Below are 21,079 nucleotides of genomic sequence, written 5' to 3'. Positions count from 1 at the left end.
AGAAGTCGACAGGAGAAGGGTGGGAGGGTGCGAGGGGACGAAAAGCGGATAGCGATTTGTTCGGGAAGCAATATAGCGGACTATCACCACTGTGCAGGAGTGTGAGGAGTCGAAGGAGGAGGAGGGGGTGGTGGAAGGGCGAACGGGGGTGCCCTTTTCCTGAAATTTGCATGAGGTATTAAAGCGCGGTGGCTGCGTTCACCAGCGGAGTTCCTGTTTGCCGACACCGAGTGCCGAGGATCAAAGGACCTCTGCGTTCTCGTCTCTCTTCCCTTCGCTCTTCGACGAACGAACGATAAAGAGGGACGGATGGATGGATGGTTGGATGGATGGATGGATGGATGGATGGACGGACGGACGGACGGACGGACGGGCGGGCGGGCGACCGGGCGGACAGACGGAATCGAGGAGGGAGAGAGAGGGCAGAGAGATTCGTTCGGAAGGCTTTCGAACGCGTTTGCCTTTGAGAAACCTCGTGGCGACGGGAGGCAACTTTGACTTGTTCCAACTCGGCGGCTTTTGTCGTCGAAACGATTCGACGTACGACAACTGATTTCTTCGTACGGAGGATATCGGATCGGATTTGTGGCGGTAATGCGTCGGGTCTACGCGAGAAAAGAAAACCGAACGAAACGTCCTCTCGGTCGTCCTCTCGCTCGTCCTCCTCGCTCGTCCTCCTCCGCGTTGGCCTCGCGCGTTTCGCGTAGAAAGACGAATGGCCTAGGGATCCTTGGACTCGACGGCCATGCGGATGATATTCCAAGAATGTTAACGCGCGTAATCATATTCTTGTTCGCATCGTGCACCGTAAAAAAGTTAGCTGGCAGTGATGTATGCCGGCGAGGGCACGCATCGCATAAGTAAGGAGGGCCTTGTGCCCATTCATCAGGCAGCAGGGGGAGAGTAGGACCCCTGAAGAAGCACCGCTTTCGTCTACCGGGTCGACGGCGAAGAGGACGGGACTCTGCTCGTCTTCGACGAGACGACGTCGAGTCGTACAGCCGTTCGAGAGAGAACTGCCTCGGCGTCTCATAAAATCTTCTTAACGAGACCCGAGAATCGCACGAAACTTTGGAGAATCCCGGTGGAATAAAGTCGATTCCCGGAATGATTCACGAGTCGGCGAGGCGGCTGCCGAAGCGCATTTTAGGCGAGCTATCCATACCGCGCTCTTCTAAGGATATACGTGTGCGTGTATCCGTATATTTCCATCTATCTATGCACGTATATATACGTACACGCACACATATATACGCACACGCGCATCCTCGTGCATGCACATCTTCGCATGTACCCTTACGGCGCGCGCGACCACGCGCACGTACGCACACCAGCGCGAGCCCGCGTCACTCGCGGTCCCTCCTACGAAGGGGGAATGCAAAAAGGTCGCGGTGGTTCGGGCTACCTCGGCGCGTTTTACAAATTATTCAATTAGCCTCGCGAATTAAGGTATGCATATTCATCGCCCCCTGATACGCGTATGCGCGCTTCCTGCGAGTGAGATACGCGTACGTGTGCGCGACTCTTTCTCTCCGGCCGAACAACCAACAGCGGCATCACCGAGAGACACACCGGCCTCGGCTCCGAAACGACGCATAAACAATTCGGATTCGTGCCACCTTCCCCGCCGAGCCGCGTACGCCGAGTTAGACGCTCTAACGAACTCGCATTCGAAATGCATTCCCGAATGCATCCGAAATACAAGGAGACCACTCTCGAACTTATTATCTCGACTCGGTTGTCGTTTAAAGAACGTGCCGGAGCGAAAGGAGAGGAAAGGGGTTGGCGAATAAAATATCTCCTAGGTGAAATAAGAGAAGGCGGTTACGGCTCGAGAAAGCCGTCGGTCCGTCGCGTCGCGGCGGTCGGTTCGCGGTTGCGGTCGCGACCGCGGCCGGGCTTGCGTTTAAAACAACGCCGAGAAATGCACATTTTAATCGTATCACTAATAGCCCGACGTTTATAAGCCTCGGTGTGTCTCATGAATACGCATGTTGCTCCCGGTGACAACGGTACAAAATTAATGCGAGCCGGAATAGTCCCGCGGTGGGGCCTACGCCGCGCCGAGCGGTCGGCCTTCCGATTTGCACGCCGATCTTTCCCTCTTCTCTACACGGCGCGGCGAAGAATTTGCAGCGCGGACTAGAGCGCTCCTTTTAAGATCGGCGAATTCGATTGGAACGTTGTTTATTGGCCAGGCAGTTTTCTATCGGGGCTCAACAATCAACGCGTCTCGATAACGGCGGAGGGAAGACCGAGGAGAGTAAATGCGGGCCGGGCCGGGCCGAGCAGAACCAAGACTCGCGGAAAGCCACCGTCGACGCGCGTCGATCGTTCGCCCGTTAATGACATTATAATTCACGTTAATTAATTGTTAGAAGAGCGATTAATACGTCTCCGAAGGTAACGACGGCGGAGGCGGCATAAAGCCACTGCTCGCCTAGCCGCGTTTATGCACATCGTCGGGATATATTCTCCCCCGTTTAGCTTACTATCACACAGCCACATCGGGCTCCTTAATAACATGTAGATGTATTCGAGATCGTTCGATTAGATAGTGTAAGGCTATTGATCAGGAATGTGGATAAATTAGCACTTCCCCGCTTAAAGCGAGAGAATCGCGCGCACGCGCGCTCGCGCCTTTCTTTACTCAAATTTGTCGTCGCGTTTTATTCCGAGGCCTGTTGCGTATACGCGATACCAACACCGTTAATGGAGGAATTAAGTCATAATGTTATCTAGTTATGTTAAGAGCCCAGAGTTTCTCGTCCATATTCGTCCTCTCTTCCTTGTATATAAAGCTCGACGGAGGGAGAGAAAGAGCCGACAAACTTGAGCGAAGCGAAACTTCTCTCTCGGTACGATCGCTCTAATTGGCCTTCGAACATCACCCGCTTCTCTTCCTCGTCCTTCTTCTCGTCTTACCAGCTGGCTTATCTCGGTGTAACGATACAAATTAGAGCGATGTACTGTTTTCAATAACGGATAGAGAGAAAGAGACAGATCGTTACGTAGGCGCGCGCGTTCCTTACGTAAACGCACTCGGTTTCCCGTAAGACGCGTTGCGTTATACGAAATATATCGGACGGATGCATTAGACCAGTTCCACGTCTGGCTCGTGAGATCGAATCGGTGAGATCGCGTCGTCGTCGTCGTCGTCGTCGTCGTCGTCTAGTCTCGCGTCCCACGTCTCGACTTTATTCGAGATCGCTTTAATAGGCGAGCGAACCGAGTGGATGGCATCTTACGTAAAATGGCGAATATCGGGAGATATTGCGGTCGTGTTGTATCCTAACGGTTAGAACCTTTATTGTACGTCCTTTCGGTATCGAAGAAAGGCGTAAAAAGAAAAGGAAAAAAAATTTCTCCTTCCTCGTCGAACGAAATTATTTCGAAGCAGGTGTCCAGGATGCGTCGCCGGATAGGCAAATCTTTTTCCAGGAGGATCGCTTTATTAGTTTTTTAATCGAGTCGTCGTCGGCCGATCGTATATCCCCCTGTCGTTAAAATTCGCACCGCACTGCGAAACGACGACGTTCGTCGCTCTGCGATTCTTCTCTCGAAATGTTTCTTTCATGCGTGTCGATCGAAGCACGGCTCGGTCGGATCGGTCAAGTGCACGTTATTAAGCACGCGTTTGTACATCGGAAAGAGTCGAGTCGTTTCGTCGTCCCTTTAAATCGATAGCGAGACGAGAAGGAGTTAGCCGTCTTGGTGGCAAATCGAAGTCGCTCGTAATATCGCCTGTATATCGTTTACACAAAGTTCTTAGAAAAGAACGGAAGTAATCAACGGTTAGGTTAACAGATCGATTCGTACGGTAGAGTTTCCGAGATCTCAAGCCGATAGAGCCGCGCCAAGACCGTTCAAAGTTTCCTCCTCTTCTCGTATTATTTCCATCGAGGAATAATCGTGATTATGCCGATTAGAGAGTCGTATATACTTACGTGTACGAGTGTGCATCTGTGCGCGTCGAACGGTTCCATATATCAGGCCAAGCTTTGCGTAACGTTCCAACGCGTATAATCTTGCTCTCAATTAACTCAATTACTCGGCTCCCTCTTTTAATTATCTGTCAAACGGAATTATTATCGCGCGCTCTAATTGGTAAATTTATAAGTTAATAAATATCGTCGAATAAAGAGTCGCGCGGGCAATGGTCCGTTTCTGTTTGCGTTTTCGCCGAGCGACGTATCGAAGGAGGGCGAAAGTGAGACGTTACGAGCGCGATAGTTTCGGTGTGTCGTGCGAAAAGCTATTTCACGTTTCTCGAGCAGGTGAGCCACTACGAAATCGGTAGTAGGATCGGTGGAAGGAGGAAGCAGATATTTCGAGCGAAACGAGATCGAGGGTGACGCTGCCGAAATAATAGCCGAGCGTGTGTCCGTCACGGATGCTTTTTCGTCGGCTCCTACGGTTCCCCTAATTTCTTATCTGGCAGGGTAATTTGATAGATCGCCGATAGAAGCACCTTCCTATAAAACGAAACGCCACGAACGAGCGAGCGGGCGAGCGAACGAACGAACGAACGAACGAACGGCAAGCTGGCTCTACGCGTCTTTGCTCTCGGACAGGTGCGTCGCTTCGAGCGAGATACACCTGACCTGTCCGCGCGATTTCAAAGCTGCCCGCAGAGTTAACGAGCAGATCGTCCCTTTTACCTACCTCCCTTCTTCCCCCGTTTTCTCTCTCTCTCTCTCTATATATATATATATGTGTGTGTCTTTCTCTCTCTCTCTCTCTCTCTCTCTCGCTCGTCCTATTACGGAAAAATCGCTGCCTAATACTCGCCAGGCGTGGAAACTCTGTTACGAGTAATCGCCCTTCGTCGAGATTAAATAATTATAACGCGTTCCTGGAGTTAATGAGCCGCCTAATCGAGTTATAATACGTCTCGCGTGTACTCGAAGAATTTCATTTTCTACCGCTCGCGTATGGCGCTTAAGTATTCAGCGCGATAATTGAGTTAAAAAACTCGCTGCACTTCCTAATGCCGTTGAATTCGTCAAGTTTTTGCTACGAGCCAGGGGGAAAGTAAGCAGACTTTTAATTCCTTTCCATTCCTTTCCTATAATCCGTCTAACAATAAGTACAAAAGGAGACCAACTCGAAGGAACACGTACTCGCCTCGCGTATTTTTCAGGCACGACTCGAGAATCCGCGAGTTGCTCCGACGGAACGTGCACCGCGGATCGTACTTTTTAAAGGAGCGTGACTTTCCGCGTTCCCACGGGACGTAGGCCCGACTTTTGTCCCATGATCGAGCATCTTTTTTTCCTCTCTCTCTCTCTCGCTCGCGTCTCGTCCGGACGTTCGTTGGCGCACGCACTCGTGACGGACGAACGGACGAACGGACGAACGGACGGACGAACGAACGACGGAGCACGTATACACCGGAGCTTCTACGCGTACGGTACAGTCAGGCACACCAGTGCCGACAGGATTTTCATTTTCTCGCGATTGCCGGCGAAATCGCGTCTCCCGATTGCGCGCTCGACGCCGCGACATGCCTCGCAAAGTTAAAACTCTTTGTATCTCGAGCGCGATCCGGGAGGAGCGACGTTAGAAACGATGGGAAAACGTTTCTTAGGAAAGTACCCGTCCTCGTTGGAGGAGCATTGGTACCACGGACTGTACGTACGTGATAATACGCACACAAACTCACGAACGAGCCACCGGCTACGTGATACACGTTTCTACGTGGGTGCTGGACGTTTTACGACTTTCGGTGGACTTGGAAAAAGCGAGTCTGTGCTTGACGTCTTTCACAACGTTATGCCTCTCGTTTTTTCTTTCTTCTTTTTCCTTCTCTTTCTCCCCTCCTCGTCATTTCGTCGCGACGGAGTCTTACCGCCTTCTGTCCCACATGTCTCTTCGATTCAACATTCGAGTTGGTTTCGAGAAAGAGAACTAGATCAAAGCGAGCCTCGGACTTCGCTTCGTCCGCTCTGCCACGCCGCTTTACGCAAGGAAAAGCGTGAAAAAGATACTTTCCTTTTACTCCTCGGAACGTATTAATCACGCGAGTTAATTAAGAGCAACGAACTCGAAGATCGGATCGTAAACATCAAGGCGAAACGCGTAGATTTACGGTATCTCGAGATTTTCGACGGTGCTCGCGAGCAGTCCAAGTCTCGAGGTCGAGGTCGAAGTCGAAGGGGATAGTCGGAAGGAGAGAAGAATTTCTCGTCCGTCTAGAGGAACACGTTCCTTCGGGATACGTTGGCTTTCGTCGTTTTGACTTTTTTTGCCTCGTCACGGCACTTTTGGGGTCTCGTCTCTTCCGCTCGTTAGTCGGCGAGTCGGAGCTTATGCTAATTTTAAGTAGTCGCCTACCCACCCCCCGCCCCCAGTCGATTCCTTCCTAAAGCTATTAGGCGATCATCTCGGATTATCCCGCGATTCCGAGTTTACTCGAGACTCGACTTTTCTAAGTTTTCTTCCTCTCGCTCGCGCGAACGTCGCGGCGAGGCTTATTGTTCGTTCGAGGAGGGAAAAAAGGACGAGGAATAGGAAAGGAAAGAAGGAGGAATCGGTTTTCGCGGACGGTGGACGGGGAGGGAAAAGGACGAGTTGGAAATTTTTCCGACGGAACGAATCGGAACGAATCGAAACGAATCGAAACGAATCGAAACGGGCCGCGTTCTCCATTAACTCAACTCGCAACGATCGTTCAAGGCCGTGGACATTAACGACTACGTTACATTGCGAGCGTCCAGACGTTTCCGTTTCTCGGAAAGTAGTCGCTTAACGAGTCCATACGCGAAAAACGATGGTTTATGCATCGGATCCAATTATCGCCGGGTCGGTTATCAGATTCCCCCTTGGTAGGAGTAATTTCACGTTACGCGGACTAAAATGTTACTCCTATCTCGTTATTATTACGCTATCTCGACTCATTATTCCATTAAGAAATGATTTTTCCGTGAGCGAGCTTCGCTACCGAGTAACAGTACTCCCGGGGTCGTTACTTCGTTACGACTTTTCTCCCCCTTATTATCGAGAAAACGCGCGACCTGCTCGCGCGCCGAGAGTTCCAACAATTAGATTCCCAAGAAATTACGATCGCCTTCGGCATTGTGTTGTTCGTTGCCGTCGTAGAGTTTCGTGCGTAACGCTCGCGCTCGGAAAAGCAGGGATACCGGTGCGCGTTCGATAATGACGACGACGATGATGATGATGATGATGATGATGATGATGATGATGATGACGACGACGACGACGACGACGAGTAACAGGCGAGATAACTCCATCGTCTCCCATGGGTGGAAGAAAGAAGAAAAGCCGTACCTTTGTGTTTTCCATGGCGAATAACGACGAGGTGTTATCCTCGTTTCCATCGAAGGCCCCTACGGGTATCCACGGGTTTGACGCGACGTCGAACGTACGACTTTACCTTTGATTTATACTTCCGACAGGCGTAACGAACTCGCGAAAGGAGAATCAATAACGCTCAGCTCGAAGCTTACTTTTCGTATCGATCTTTCGAACGAAATCCTTGTCTCTTTCGTCGGTACGCCGATGTCTCCGGGGGGAAAGATAGAAAGAGAAAGATCTATCGTTTTCTTATATCGCCTAATCGATATCCCAGGAACCGAAGCAAAAAATCCTTGCAAGATTTTTACTCGACGGGTTTCTACATACTTTTCCAAAAGGATCTCGGAGAGCATGAATCAAAGTTCGCCCCGTCGCTCTCGCGATATTTATTGCTCCGTTCCGATTTAGTCGCCTACCGAGACGGGGCCAGAGAGAGAGAGAGAGGGAGAGATTTATACGCGTCGCGTATTGTTGGATTTTCTTATGAAAATGGTGAAACAGGACACAGCGTATTTCGGAGATCGGACGGAAAAAGAGAGAGGAGAGCGCAAGAAGGGAGATGAAACGCGCGCGTTGCCGCGAGTCGAAATTTATTCGTCGGACCCTTTCTTTCTCTTTTTAACCGAAAGAACCAACCTCCGTCCTAGATGTCCACGCAGATAAGGCGCGCGTGCAAGACAGAGAGAGAGAGAGAACCGGAAACGCCGCAGTTTCGTCGACTTTCAATGAAATCCATTGCTCGCTCTTAGACGAGAGATGCTAGGAAAGAATATATTTTTCGAAGAAAATGAAAGGAAACAGAGAGGAGGAACGAATACGAGGATAGGAAGGGACAGGGAAGGAGGGAGAGAGAGAGAGAGAGAGAGAGAGCGGGTTCTGGTGGCGCGACAGGCCGAAGAGAAACCGTGAATGGAAAGGGCGATGTTAGAAATTCGTCGTCGAGCCGGCCGTCGCTCGTCCAGCGTTCTTCGTGCTTGACGTACGTCGTTCGAAGAAGAGACCTCGTCCCCTCCCTTCGTTCGTCGGGAGAGTACACTCGCGGAATACCTAACAACTTTCGTAGACCGGGCAGACGGCCGAAAAGTCCTGCTTGAGACAAAGCAAGGAGGAGGACGAGGTGGAGGAGGAAGAAGAGGGGTGGTGCCGACGGTGGTGGTGCCGGTGCCGGTGCTGGTGCTGGTGCTGGTGGGCGGCCGCGACGTGCACTGCCCGTTTTTTGCGCTTAAACTCCCCTCGTCTCGCCTTTTATTTGGGCCAGACAGGAATTCGGCTAAATGCATTGATTAAACTCCTGACATCGTTCGGACGGCCCGGTGGCCACCGTGTCTCCGCGGACGAGTTCGATCTTTTTTTGCGATTCCCTCTCTTCGAATCCCTTATTTTACGTTCGACGTGTTCTCCGACGGATTTAACAACGAGCCGAGCGAAAGGAGAGAGAGGGAGAGAGAGAGAAAGAAAGTATATATGTACGAGACTTCTTGCGAGGGAAGAAACTCGCCCGGAGAGTAGACGCGACGTTGTACGAACGGGCCCGCGACAAGGTTCTAACGACTCGTCCTACCTCGTTAACGTCCGATCTCATCGAACCCTCCGACGATAACGGAGCTCCTCCTTTTCCGATAAATATCCACCTTTACGAACGAATCGGCTTTCCGATTATAAGGGTAGATAATATACTTGGAAGATCGACCGGTTATAATCGATCACTAATTACTCGCCGTTTGCCCATATCTAGTTCGAAACGTGCCGATATTCTTGTAAAACAAGACGAGGGAGAAGAAACTCCGATATCGATAACGTTTGAAATTACGAGGTGAAACAGTACGCATGTAGGAAGAGAAAAAGAGAAAGAGGGAATATTTCGATACTCATTGAGACGTTCCCTCATCCGGAATACCACCGAGCGATACGTATCATTCAAAAGGCCTCGTTTCGAGTCTCGCTCTTATACTATTTCTCTCTCTCCTTCTCTCTCGCTCTAGCAGAAACGAATGCATCTCTTCGCAGCTCGTTCGGCAAGCAAAGCACGAGGCAAGTTTGGCATGCATCGCTCGCTCCTCGGAGCAGCCAAGAGCCATCTATGGAATTACCCCGATGATTAATGGTGCGGCTGGCTCGAGGCACCCTTCTCTCTTCCACCTCCATCCCTTTTTCGTCTCTCTCTCTCTCTCTCTCTCTCTGTTGCTTTTCGTACGGTCCCGTAGAACGGACGCCTACGTCTCGTCTCGTCTCCTCGACCATCGCCTTTGGGCCCATCACCGGGATCTCTTTCCAATTGTTCTTTCGCCGTCGCGTAAAAACGCTCGCTTTAAACCCGTCCTGTCGAGCAGCCGGATTCTCTCTCGACGGATCCTCTTTTTCGGCCTATATCCTTCGATTCCTTAGGATTCTAGCGAATACTAGAAAGCGAGACGCGAGCGAAACGACCGAAAGTCGTTCGATAGGCGAGAGTCGAGCGGATTTCGGATCGCATGTCGACGGACAGTAAAAGAGAGGCGAGTCGAACGACCGAGGACGGGTGCATCTCTTCTCCTTCTCCTTGTTCTTCTTCTTCTTCTTCTTCTTCCTCTTACCAGCATGAAATAGCAGTGATTCCGCGGAAATGTGCAATATCTTTCGTGATCGGGTATTATTACGTCGTGATTAGGGGTCAGGATCTAGGCTAGAAACGTCTAGCGTTTCCCTCCGTTCCTCCTAGTCGACGGACAAAGGTTCGCGAACGTAAGGGCGTCCTCGTCCTTCTCTCGTCACGCGCCGTCATGCGATTCGTGACGAGCGCGAATCGCCGTCGTGGGAAACGACGTGCTTTCTATTACGGCTCCTCTCGATTATTCGCCGCGCCGCCGTGATCGACGACCTATGCCGCAATGCCGTTCCTTCTAATATTCTCTATCGTTTTACGTGAGACGCTCGTCCGAGGGACGAGAGAGTAAAAGGAAAAACTGGACGATCTCGCGGATTTAAAGATCTCTCGTAAATATCGACTCTCCTCCCTTCTTTGACGAAAATTCGTCGTACGTTTATAGTCGGGGACCTCGACTTGGCGAACCGACGATAAAACGCATCACGACGGATAGAGTTTCGTAACTCGGTATTATTCGAACCGTTTTCCCCTCGAGCCGGAGGTAATAACGAGAACGATCGTGCCAATTGAATAGTGATTTGCCACGTTCTTTCCAAGGTATGACAAAGGTATTTAACGATAAAACGAAGAACGGAGAAAGAAAGCGGGACCGTCGACGTAATTTCGAGATTCTAAAGTTGAAAGGAAGTTGGTCGTCATCGTCGAGGAACTAACGACGATCGACAAGCGACACTTTTGGAGTCGAACGTAAAAGAAAGAACCAGAGAGAGAGAGAGAGAGAGAGAGAGAGAGCAGCGAGGCGAAGGAAGAGGGGCCCGCATTGCGGAACGATGCGCAACGACTGCACCTGACACGTCATTTGCGAGGAACGTGCATCGACCAAGACCCGATAGCTGATCATTATTCCGCGTGTGCGAGTACGTACGAGCGCGCGCGCTCGATCCTCTTGGTGTGGCTGCTAAGTCGAGGCCTCAACGACCATGCCATTCGTTTCCACGCGTCGCCGATCGCGAGCCGTCGATCTTACGACGCGACGTCGAACGACTACTTTCGACGAGGAAGATTCCATCGATGTTATCTCATCTTCCTCCTTTGCCAATTCATCGCCGCGAAACTTTAACAACGCTCGATCGCCCAACAACGATCGATTTCAAAACTTTCCAACCGACCGATAATTTCTTCCTTCTATGAAATCGTCCGTCTAATTTTATCACGGCGGGCTTTAAAATGATGGAAGGTCTCTCAGGGATAAATCCAGGACGCGCTCCCGGGTAGCCGTTCCCTCATCCCCGAGGAAGGGTCGAGTTTAATAAAAGATGCCGGTGTATGCGTTCGCGATAGGATGTCGCACGGTGCCGCTCGTTTTTCTTTCTTTCTTTTTCTTTTCCTTGCCCTTTCTCGCCTCTCTCCGCAGGAAGCGGAGGGAAGATGCGGGAAATCCTCGAGAGATCTACGCGCGGTATCGGTCCGACGAGTTCTCGTAGAATCTCGATTTGACTCGAGTTAGATTTCGATGCGATAAGAAGAGCGAGAAGGTACGAGGGCCGGCTGCGATTCGGCGAGTCGCGGAAGCCATTTGCCAAGTAAGATGGCTAATTAGCTCGCGAAACGGCGATGTGCCGAGATAACCGACGGCCTTCCTCTTGCGCAAATGCCCGACGGCGAGAAGCTATCACGGCGGACCTTGCGTATGCGCGATCTGCTCTTGCATATTCGCGACAGAGTATCCTTCTCCTCTTCCTCCACCTCCTCTTTAGACTTTCCCTTTCAAAATAACTTTGCCAACTCGGAAAACGATCGCTATCCTCGCTCGTTACAAATTCCCGTTTCCGTGCGGCTCGGAGTACTCTCGAAGCCGTTACGATACTCGATAATTTCCTTCGCGTTACCGGAAGAGGCAAAGTAGATGGAAGAGGAAGAGGAAGAAGGATAGGTATGGTTCTAATAAAGCAGTCGAATATCCAACGAGCGGGCGTTTCAATGAAACGGCCCCATGGGTGCCAGTGGCGTGCACCCTACGACCGGGACGTGATTAAAAGCGACGTTGAACCGTAGCTACCGAAGCCACGGGGGGCTGATTGTCGGGGGATGCCTAGCTTTTTCGTTCTCCCACGTGCTCGGGCTAATTTTCTCGTCGAGGCCCACGAAAGAGTTTCTTCTCTCTCCTCTCGGACAAGGCGAAAGGAAAGGCTCGGTTTAAGCACGTTCACGCTCGATTTATCGAGAACAGCGAGGAACGACGAACGAAGGACGATCGGAGCAAAGTACAAAGTACGGAACGCGATCGTCGATAAAGAACGTCGCTCGGTCAGCCTGGATATGTGTCGGCGAGAGAGAGAGAGAGAGAGAGAGAGAGCGCGCGCTGATATCCGCTTATCTGCTACGTAACTCGTGTACGTAACGGTATCGCGTACTTTTAAATCAGTCGCACGAGGGTGAAAATACTGCGTCGTCGGTATTAAACGAGCGTCGTTCTTCCTCTGAAACTTAATTCACGCTCTTTTAAAAATCCATATATTTCGCTTTGGTATAAAACGGCCCATTGGACGATCTAGTTTGCGTAGGGAAAAAGAAATCGAACGCGACTGGAGAATGTTTTACCGTAGAGAATTATGGCGCGATACGTTTAAACGCGCGTCGCGAGTCGTGTAATATATTTTTTATCGAGGCACGCACGCGGCCTTTTTTCGTTATCGCGCCTTCTGTCGTAGCGCTCCGACCTAAATGCATTCGCAATTTTTCTTCTTCCTTCTTTCCTGTTACGGCGAAGGTGGAGAAGGAGGAGGGTTGAGGAAAGTCCGGCTGCGTTACGATTCGACGATACGCACTTAAAAACGGACGAGGTACGCCGATAAAGACGACATTTGTCAAGTCGCACGACTACGGCAGATTTTATTCATTTAGCGCACGCACTATCGCTGGCATTAATTAGGATTTTATTTTTTAATAACAATCATTAATTGCAAGCCGCGTGCGAGCTGGATTTACGGGGAGCGACTATCTCGGGGTAACATCGAAAGAAACGTCGTCGTTCGATCGCGGTAATTAAATGCCGCTAATAAATTTGTACTCGCGGTATGTATAAACTGTAAGAAATTACCGCAATGCGTAAGTCGCGTTTACGTGGCACGTGGTAATATCCCTTGTACGAATTAAATATACGATTTAAAGCGTACCTAATAGTAATATATATGTAGATCGCGAAGCGATGCCTCCTTTAATTCCCTCGAGCGGTATCAGACGTTTAAGAAGAAGCTCTTAATCTCGAGAATTGGTCGCATTCGTTAGCCATCGCGACGAGAGGTGGGTAATAATCGGAATTCGTGCGAGGGCAACGTATTGCGTGCGACGACGAATCGGTGCTCGATGCGTGCGTGGGCGCCCCTCCCTCTCTCTTTCTCATTCTCGGCGTCTCCTTGACAAGCGGGTGTTTAATTGGCGTTGAAACCACCGGTGTGACGGGAACATCGTACGGTGGCGTCGCCCGAATGCCCGAATGCCTGAATCCTTCGCGGTCGAAGCGAGCGAGCAAGTCGAGAGAATCCGCCATCGCTGCTCCGCCGTTGGGTTACCACGGGGAACCTGGTAATTACCTACTCGTGGCACGCAACTACGCTTATACTCCTCCTCGTCGTCGTCGTCGTCGTCGTCGTCGTCGTCGTCGTCGTCGTCGTCGTCGTCCTCGTCGTTGCTCTCTCTCTCTCTCTCTCTCTCTCCTATTCTCTCTCCTTGTCACGCTCCGTAAAAGCGAGCGCACCGAGCATCCCTTCGTTCAGACCCGAGGGAAAGTCAGCCTTTGATAAAAGTGCGCCCGCGACTCGTTAAAGAAAAGGCATGGAACGTGATAAGGGAAAAGCGCGATTATGACATTAAGCGAGGTGCAAACGATTGCACGCTGTCGTGTTTACCTCTTGTTATTATTTACCAGAAGACGGTCTTAATTGAGCGACTGCCAATGATCCGGCTCCGTGCATTCTCTCTGGTCGGAAACTTTGCCGTGCGTTACGCGGATAGGTGGTATGCGCGCTCGCCATGCATAATACGAGAGCCGTATGTGTACGCCTAATTATTCCTGACGACGCATTATCATAAATCTTATTGCCAGCACCGGTGTACGCTCTCTCTCTCTCTCTCTCTCTCTCTCTCGAACGTACAAACAGCTGCTCAAGCCCGGCTAGACGTAGGAAAAAGAGAAAGAAGCTGAAGACTCCGACAGCCGCTTGCTTACCATTACGTCATTCTATTAGGGCCCGCGATACGCCTTCGAGATTATCGTATATTTCGTACCTATACGCGTACGCGAGGTAATAGAAGCAAGCGATTTTCTCTTGCGCGAGCTATCGCAACGACGATCGAATCCACGATCGTTCGACGCCTCTGTTAGCCAGAAGAAAATGTTCGAGTCTTTTCGATTTTTATCCTTTCTTTTTCTTTTCTGTTCTTTTCCATGTTTCTTTTTGCTCTCTCCCCTCCCCCCTCTCGTCCGAGCGTTATCATCTACGCACTCGTAAAACTCGCTTTTACATCCGAGTGAATGGATTTATAGCGTCTGCCTACGTAGTAACAGTTTCTTCGCTGAGGAGAAAATCGAGCCGATTACTTTTACTTTCTATCTGGAAATATAACAAAATGATTGCCCGTTTTGTTAAAGATTCAGTCGATACTATTTTATCGATCTATTTCGAAGATTTATAACGTCGCGATTATATCGTGAAACTCGACAATTTCACCGGAATACCTCTGACTCGATTCCGGCTGGTATTCGCAACGTTAAATGAAAATGAAATCGCTCTTTAATAACCGATAAATATTTAAATCGACGCAAAGACGTATTATTTCAAACTAATTGTATTAAAGCGTCAAAGGGCAAAACGCGTAATCGTTTAAACGAGATTTATTTGATATCTACGGTTTGTTTGGCCCTCCTTTCCGACGGGCCGTAAACGTGTGCCGGTAGCCTCGATCGTTCGAACGAAACGTTTGGAAGAGCGACGTTTAGAGGGAAAAACATTGTTCGTACGTTTAATCGGTTCGATGAAAAAAAGAAGGCATCGCCTTCGGGAAGAGCGGTAATTAAATACGGGTCACTCGTGCTTCTAATGCCGCGAGGCAAGCCTATTATGATCTCATTAATCATAATCAGCGAATCGTCGATGTGGTGCATTCAATTAATAGATTCATTGCGTATCGCGTGCAAATTAATATATGATAATTCACTAGATTCCGCCTGTAGCTAGAATTGAATCAATCAACGAGGTAGACGATGATATGTATTTGACGGATGATCCGAAAGAAAAAAAGGAGACGGATATATCGCGTAGCGCAGTTATATTCGCCTATACTGAATTTATCGAGCTAATCTACATGAACGCCGTCGTGTCGCTATAACTCGATGGACCGATCTCGATTTCTTTTCGCATTGAGAACGTATCCGTTCTCCCCTGAATGAACGAAGAAACGTGGGACGAAAAGAAACGAAAAAAGATTACGATCGGTTGATAAAAACGTCGTCGAGTCTTGGAAAAACGCAACGATTCGTAAGATACAAGGAGAAACACGAATACTACTCTTTTCGGTAATCCGGACCGAGATATCTCCTAGCTATCTCTTCGTAAAGCCTATTAATTAGCTTTGCTTACGGGAATGCCGCGTAAAGAAGAGCGGAGAGAAAGAGGAGAGAGAGAGAGAGAGGGAGGAAAAGGGCAGTATAGGAGGCCGTCGGTGGCGGTGGCGGTAGCGACGGTACGGGGGTAAAAGGCACTTAGAGTAAGAGTGTATAAAGCAGGCGCACCCTCTGCTGTTAGAGAACGAACGAACGAACGAACGAACGAACGAACGAACGAACGAACAACAGACGGGTGGCCGCTGTCGGGGAGAGTGGGGAATATTTAAAAAGTAATATCAATTACATTTGCATATTCGCCCACCCATCCACGAGCCGCCCCTTTCCTCTCTCTCTCTTTTTCTCTCTTTATCTCTGTCTCTGGGACCATCCCTTCGTGTAGTATAGGGGTTGCCCGTTTTACCAACGCATTCTATAGTTTAGGTATATCGTCAGAAAAGTACCTGCACGACGAAAAACTCGGAGGGCCTACGAATGGCCGACGAGACGATAAGCGTGCGATCCGTTCTTTCCTCGAGGATTCTCGCTTTCGAGACGAGAATATCTTTCTCTCCAAGTTCGTACTTACTTCGAGGAAGCTAACGATCGGAAATCAAACGATCCGCGAAGTAGATTATCGTCCGAATAGAGCGAACGTATAATAATGTCATGAGAGTCCTCGGTACGGATATCCGTACGAAACGTGCGAAATCTCCTCGCATTTTTATGCTAACGGGGAATATTAAAGAGGGCGCGAGAGAAGGAGAGAGACACGGTGGCAGGGAGGGCAAAGGGCGCTTCGTCGTCGCCAGTAAGGAGATTTTACATAGACGTAAGTCGCGGGAAAGAACGAAAGGGACGGCGCGATGCACTTTTACGCGAATTTACGTAAAGGCAGTGCCGCGCCGCAATACGATAATGCGATAACGCCGTTTCCTTCTCTCTCTCTCCTGCTCCCTCCTTCTTTCGTCCAAAGGGATTTCGCCATTGTCCTCGAGTCGATTGTTACTTTGCCGAGGCGTTAACATAACAATGCGCAAACACGGCACGTCCCTCTCTTCCTTTCGCGAGAGTTTCGCCCCGTATTTTTCTTCCCTCTCGTTAAGACAATTTTTCATCTTCGGAAAAAGCCTCGCGAGATAAAGAAAAAGAAGAAGAAGGAGAAAACCTTGGAGCTGCTCGTTCTGCGCGCTCGTTCTATTATGCTTTATTCGCTCGCTCGAAAAATGTGGCCTTTCTATCTTTATTTAGTAGAAATCGAGTAGGAGAATCTAACGAGCAACGCGTCGTAGACTCGATCGTGGTAACGAGTCGCAATCATTTTTTTCCAGTCGGAATCCGTCGGCTTCGTCGTTTATCTTCGAGAGGAGCAGGAAAAATGACGATACGCGCGGGGATCTCGGATGGAAAGGAAGAGGGAGGAGACGAGGGAGTTCGCCGGAACGACGAGAAGTCAGGGCACTCAGCGTGGCTAATTGCTCGAATCATTAAGAAAAAACATGAAATCTAAGCCAGGGCTTCTCGCGAACGCGCGCGCTTACTCGCTCGCGCTCGCTCGAGCACAGTGGGAAGGCACAAAGTCGAGATAACGATCGTTCCAACGAACGTAAGTACGTGTAGGTAGTACCTACTATAATGAAAATAATCACGTCGGTACGCTAACGACAAGCGTCTTTTATTCCGACTCGTTCGATCCGTTATCGTAGTCGATTATCGTCGTGGCGATACACTCGAAATTACACTGCTCGTCCCGTCTCTCTCTCTCTCATCTTCTTCGCTCTTTCTTCTCTATTTCTTCTTCGGCGACAGTTAGAACGATCGGTGCAAGGCGCGATTATCGAACGAGCAGCCGGCTCGAATAACGCTCCGCCGCGGCTGCAGGCTCAGGTGTCTCTCCTCGGCTCGCGGACTCTATTGTGCGTACAGGGGTGCATACATTACTTTCGACGGCCCTCTTGCCTTCCTCCTCGTGGCACCCACACCGCGATGCGGCCAGGTGCGACGACGTATGTATAACATCCCGTGACCGTATATCGCGCGCGTTTCTCCGCGATTGCCGACGCAAAGTCTACTATAATTTACTTCTCAAGTAATCTTGAAGAAAATTATCGTCCGACCTACCGGTTAACCCTCTTTCGAACATTCCAACTGCGAGCGGTTTACTCGATTCCTCTATACGGGCGTAACTTTTATCATCGAATTTATGTTACCACGAACGCCGTATTTCGTTCCTTCGTTTCTTCGTTCGATCGTCCAGTTTCTACCAAGAGCCAAGAGACGCCGGTTATTCGCATGCGTAGCGCGACGGCTTATTTGATCCACGATCGACAAAGAATTTTTCCTAAGATAAACGTCGCTGCGACGACGGCTGCGATCGTCGTCGTCGTCGTCGTCGTCGTCGTCGTCGTCGTCGTCGTCGTCGAAGCGACGAGCATAAACGATAAACGACGTGGCTCTCTCACGGCTGGTAAAGTACGCGCAAGTAATAGCGAAGCATCCTCCACGAAGTTTCCTCTACGAAGTAGCCGCTTTATTTAGATTTTTGATTTCAATAAAAAGTTTCTCGTGTACGCGAAGGCACGCAAAGTCCGTCGCAAAGATCCGCCTCTCTTCTTGGGATTCTCGCGCCATCGACGTCATCCGGCATAGGCTTCCTCCCGTTCCCCCGTCCACCTATCCGTAATCGCGTCATATCTTTCAGCGGTGCGAGTCTTGGCGAAAACAAATCTCGAAATGCGACCAGGTGCGCGTGACAAAGCGTTCGTCGCGTTCTAAGGAACGTAAACTCGATCGGAAGAAGAGACGCTCGTAACGAAGAGAGAGAGAGAGAGAGAGAGAGAGAGAGAGGAAGGGGAGGAGGAGAGGGAGGTGGGTGGGGAGGGTGCGTGTGTATGGGGGGGGTGTCGCGGTGGAAGAAGAAGAAGAGGAGGAGCGAGGCCTAATATGGCCGCCATCCTCTGTATTCCGGTCGTAGCAGAGGAGACCAACCGGGTGCGGCTCCAAAGACAGCTTTCAATGCCAGTCATCTCTCGGAATGCGCTTCTATACTTTGTATTCCCGGTGTCGCGTTTCTTCGGCCGAGCGCGAGAGACGAGAAGAGGTTTGCGCGATCTCTTTGAAGAAGCGTACGGCGGCGCTACCAGAGCGGCCATTTTGGGACCCCAAGGCGCCACCTAGAAGTTCCTCGTTCGCGGTAACTCGTGACCTACCTCCGGGGAACCGGCACGGCGAGGAGGGCACGATCCGCGAGGGCACGACGATAGGAGAGAAAGCGCACAAAGAGCGGAGCACACTGGGAGAGCACGATAACACTAGCGAGAAACACCTCGTCGTGGACGAAAGGACACTCGCGAGAACGCATACGGCCGGCAAAGAGAGACAGGCGAGACGGCGAATCGCGACGGGGTTCCTGGCAGACAGGGAGAGGAATACGAACTAAGGGTTCTATATCCATCCGGCGAGCGACGAGGAGCCGGGCCGAGTCGAGCATAGCATAGGGAGCAGAGCAAGGAACACTGGCACCACTCCGGGTAGGGGTAGCCGACGTCCGTCCCGAGTCTTTCCTCATCTGCAAGTCGTATAACCGAGCTAATTATCAAGTTAATATGGCCATTCTGTATGGAACCTCGCGCGAGAGCGAGCGAGAAAGGGAGTGGGTGGAAGTGAGATACCCGCAAGGGGTGGCGCGCGCCGTGCGAGCGAGACGGCCCGAGGTACATTGATATTATAAGTTGCTTCAATCGCTGTATTCATTTGTAAACTAACCAGGCTAAATGTATTCACCACCGCGAGGCGGCGCACCGATAGGCGGAGCCACGGGTCCCGGGCTACGACGGCGCCCTTCCTTCCTGCCTTCCTTCCTTGCTTTCGTCCTTCGTTCCTTCCTTAGTTCCTTCCTTCCTTCCTTCCTTCCTTCCTTCCTTCATTCGTACCTTTCCATCGTGCCTTTGGAGCACCAATGTTTCTCATAGTCTAGCCCAATCTGGACCTTGTCCCGTCGACTCCGGTACCTCGCGAGGAGGTACCATCGGGAAGGATAGGACGGACCAAAGACACGATTTTGGAGGAGACGGGAAAGGCGCGCGACCACCTGGAGCGAGCAAAAGCCATCGTACGCGCTCTTCCACGCTCCGTCATTACGTTTCATATATTCAGATTTTTGCTCTGGGTGGGCGCGAACGACGGTGCATGTTATTATTCCGGTTCGACTTTACGCCCACCTTCGTTCCCCTCGTCGTTCCCCTCCGCCCCTTCTCTCTTTTTCTTCTTCCTCTTCTTCTTCCTTTTCCTCTTTTTCCTACTTCTACTCTCCTCAATGGACCGCTACGACTTTGGTCGTAGTGCCTCTGACGGTTCCGAGGACGCCGACGACTTCTTACGGTTCGTCTTCGAGAGCGCGGAAATACGAATGCATAAATGCATAAGTGCTCCCACCGCTTGGCGTCGTCGCCACCACCATCACCGGCACTACCTCCACCACCGTCGCTCGGTTCTCCCGCCTACCTCTTTGTGTTCTACCTTAGGATTTCTTTTCGGCGAAAACGATTTCGTTCTTTCCGCTCCGAGTCCGCTCCTCGCGAAGGCGGTCCTCGAACGCAGGATCGTATCCTAAAACGTTCCCCTCTTAAATAGTACCCAATTTGAAGAGAATATGCAACCTTCGTCCCATGTATAGGAGGACTCCGTCGAGGACGGCAATATGTTCCCCGGCTTTTCCAACTGGCTCTTCTCGAACGACCCGGAGGGGTAAGAAATTTAGCGAGAGAACGACGAGAGTGCTACGATGTCGTCGCACGAGATTAAAAGTGAAATTAGCATAATGCGTGTACGCGCAGCACGTGCCGTCCGCGCGTAACGTGTACGCTCTGTATATACGTATATGTGCGTGTATATATATATATATACACATGTCTGTCGTCCTCCTCCTCCTCGCGGAAGGTTCCCTCGCTTCCAAAGTCGAGAGGACGCAACTTTGAGCGAGTTCCGATTGATAAAAGTCTGCGATCGATTCGATCCCAGGCGTTTGGTGTCTGGAGTTTTTAATTGAGCCGGCGCAAAGGAACTCGTTCGCGTCTGATCGACAAAGGCCAGTTCGAGGGATCCTACAAAAGAGAGTTGAGCGGCCGAGCGGTAGAGGCGCCGATGCAAATAGCGCGTTTAATAAAGTGTCGCGCGGCTGCCATTTGAATATTGTAGCATATTCACTTTTCTCATTGCGGCCGTGAAGAAGAAGCGAGAGAGAGAGAGAGAGAGAGAGAGAGAGAGAGAGCGCAAGAGGGATGGCGGAAAGAAGGAGGAGGAGGAGGAGGAAGAGAGCTGGGTAGGGCAAAGAGATATCTGCGAGCTGTGTACGTAGACACGAGCTTGGTTGGTAGCGCGCGAGCGCACCACTCACGAAGGTGGCGAATCGCACCTTCGGCTTCATGCATGATTCAGTCGCAGTATCTCATTTCATCTGGTACCTCCGCTAAACTATATCTCCTAATGGTAATGCTATTCCGCGGCACATATCTCTTTATATTACGTGGGCTGGTTGTCTGACTGGCTGCTTCCACTGCTTCTTGGTTGGTATATCT

At 50.6% G+C, this 21,079-nt stretch overlaps 1 protein-coding gene across 8 annotated transcripts in view; it reads right to left on the bottom strand.

Moving 5' to 3' along the window:
- The window catches only part of LOC127072379 (30S ribosomal protein S18-like), an 82,836-nt gene that overhangs the window by 15,014 nt on the left and 46,743 nt on the right, over positions 1-21,079 (bottom strand). Inside the window, exon 1 of one of the 8 annotated variants that reach the window (XR_007785355.1) lies at positions 1-1,523. This exon is cut by the window's left edge and continues 212 nt beyond it. The exons of the other annotated variants lie outside the window; for them this stretch is intronic. The gene's annotated coding sequence lies outside the window, so the exon portion shown is untranslated. Of the gene's footprint in view, positions 1,524-21,079 lie in introns of those variants that run through there. 8 annotated transcript variants of the gene reach the window in all.

This window comes from Vespula vulgaris, chromosome 25 (assembly GCF_905475345.1).
Source record: "Vespula vulgaris chromosome 25, iyVesVulg1.1, whole genome shotgun sequence".
NCBI lineage: Eukaryota > Metazoa > Arthropoda > Insecta > Hymenoptera > Vespidae > Vespula > Vespula vulgaris.
Note: the sequence above shows the minus strand (reverse complement) of the source record. Positions and strands in the feature narration are given on the sequence as shown.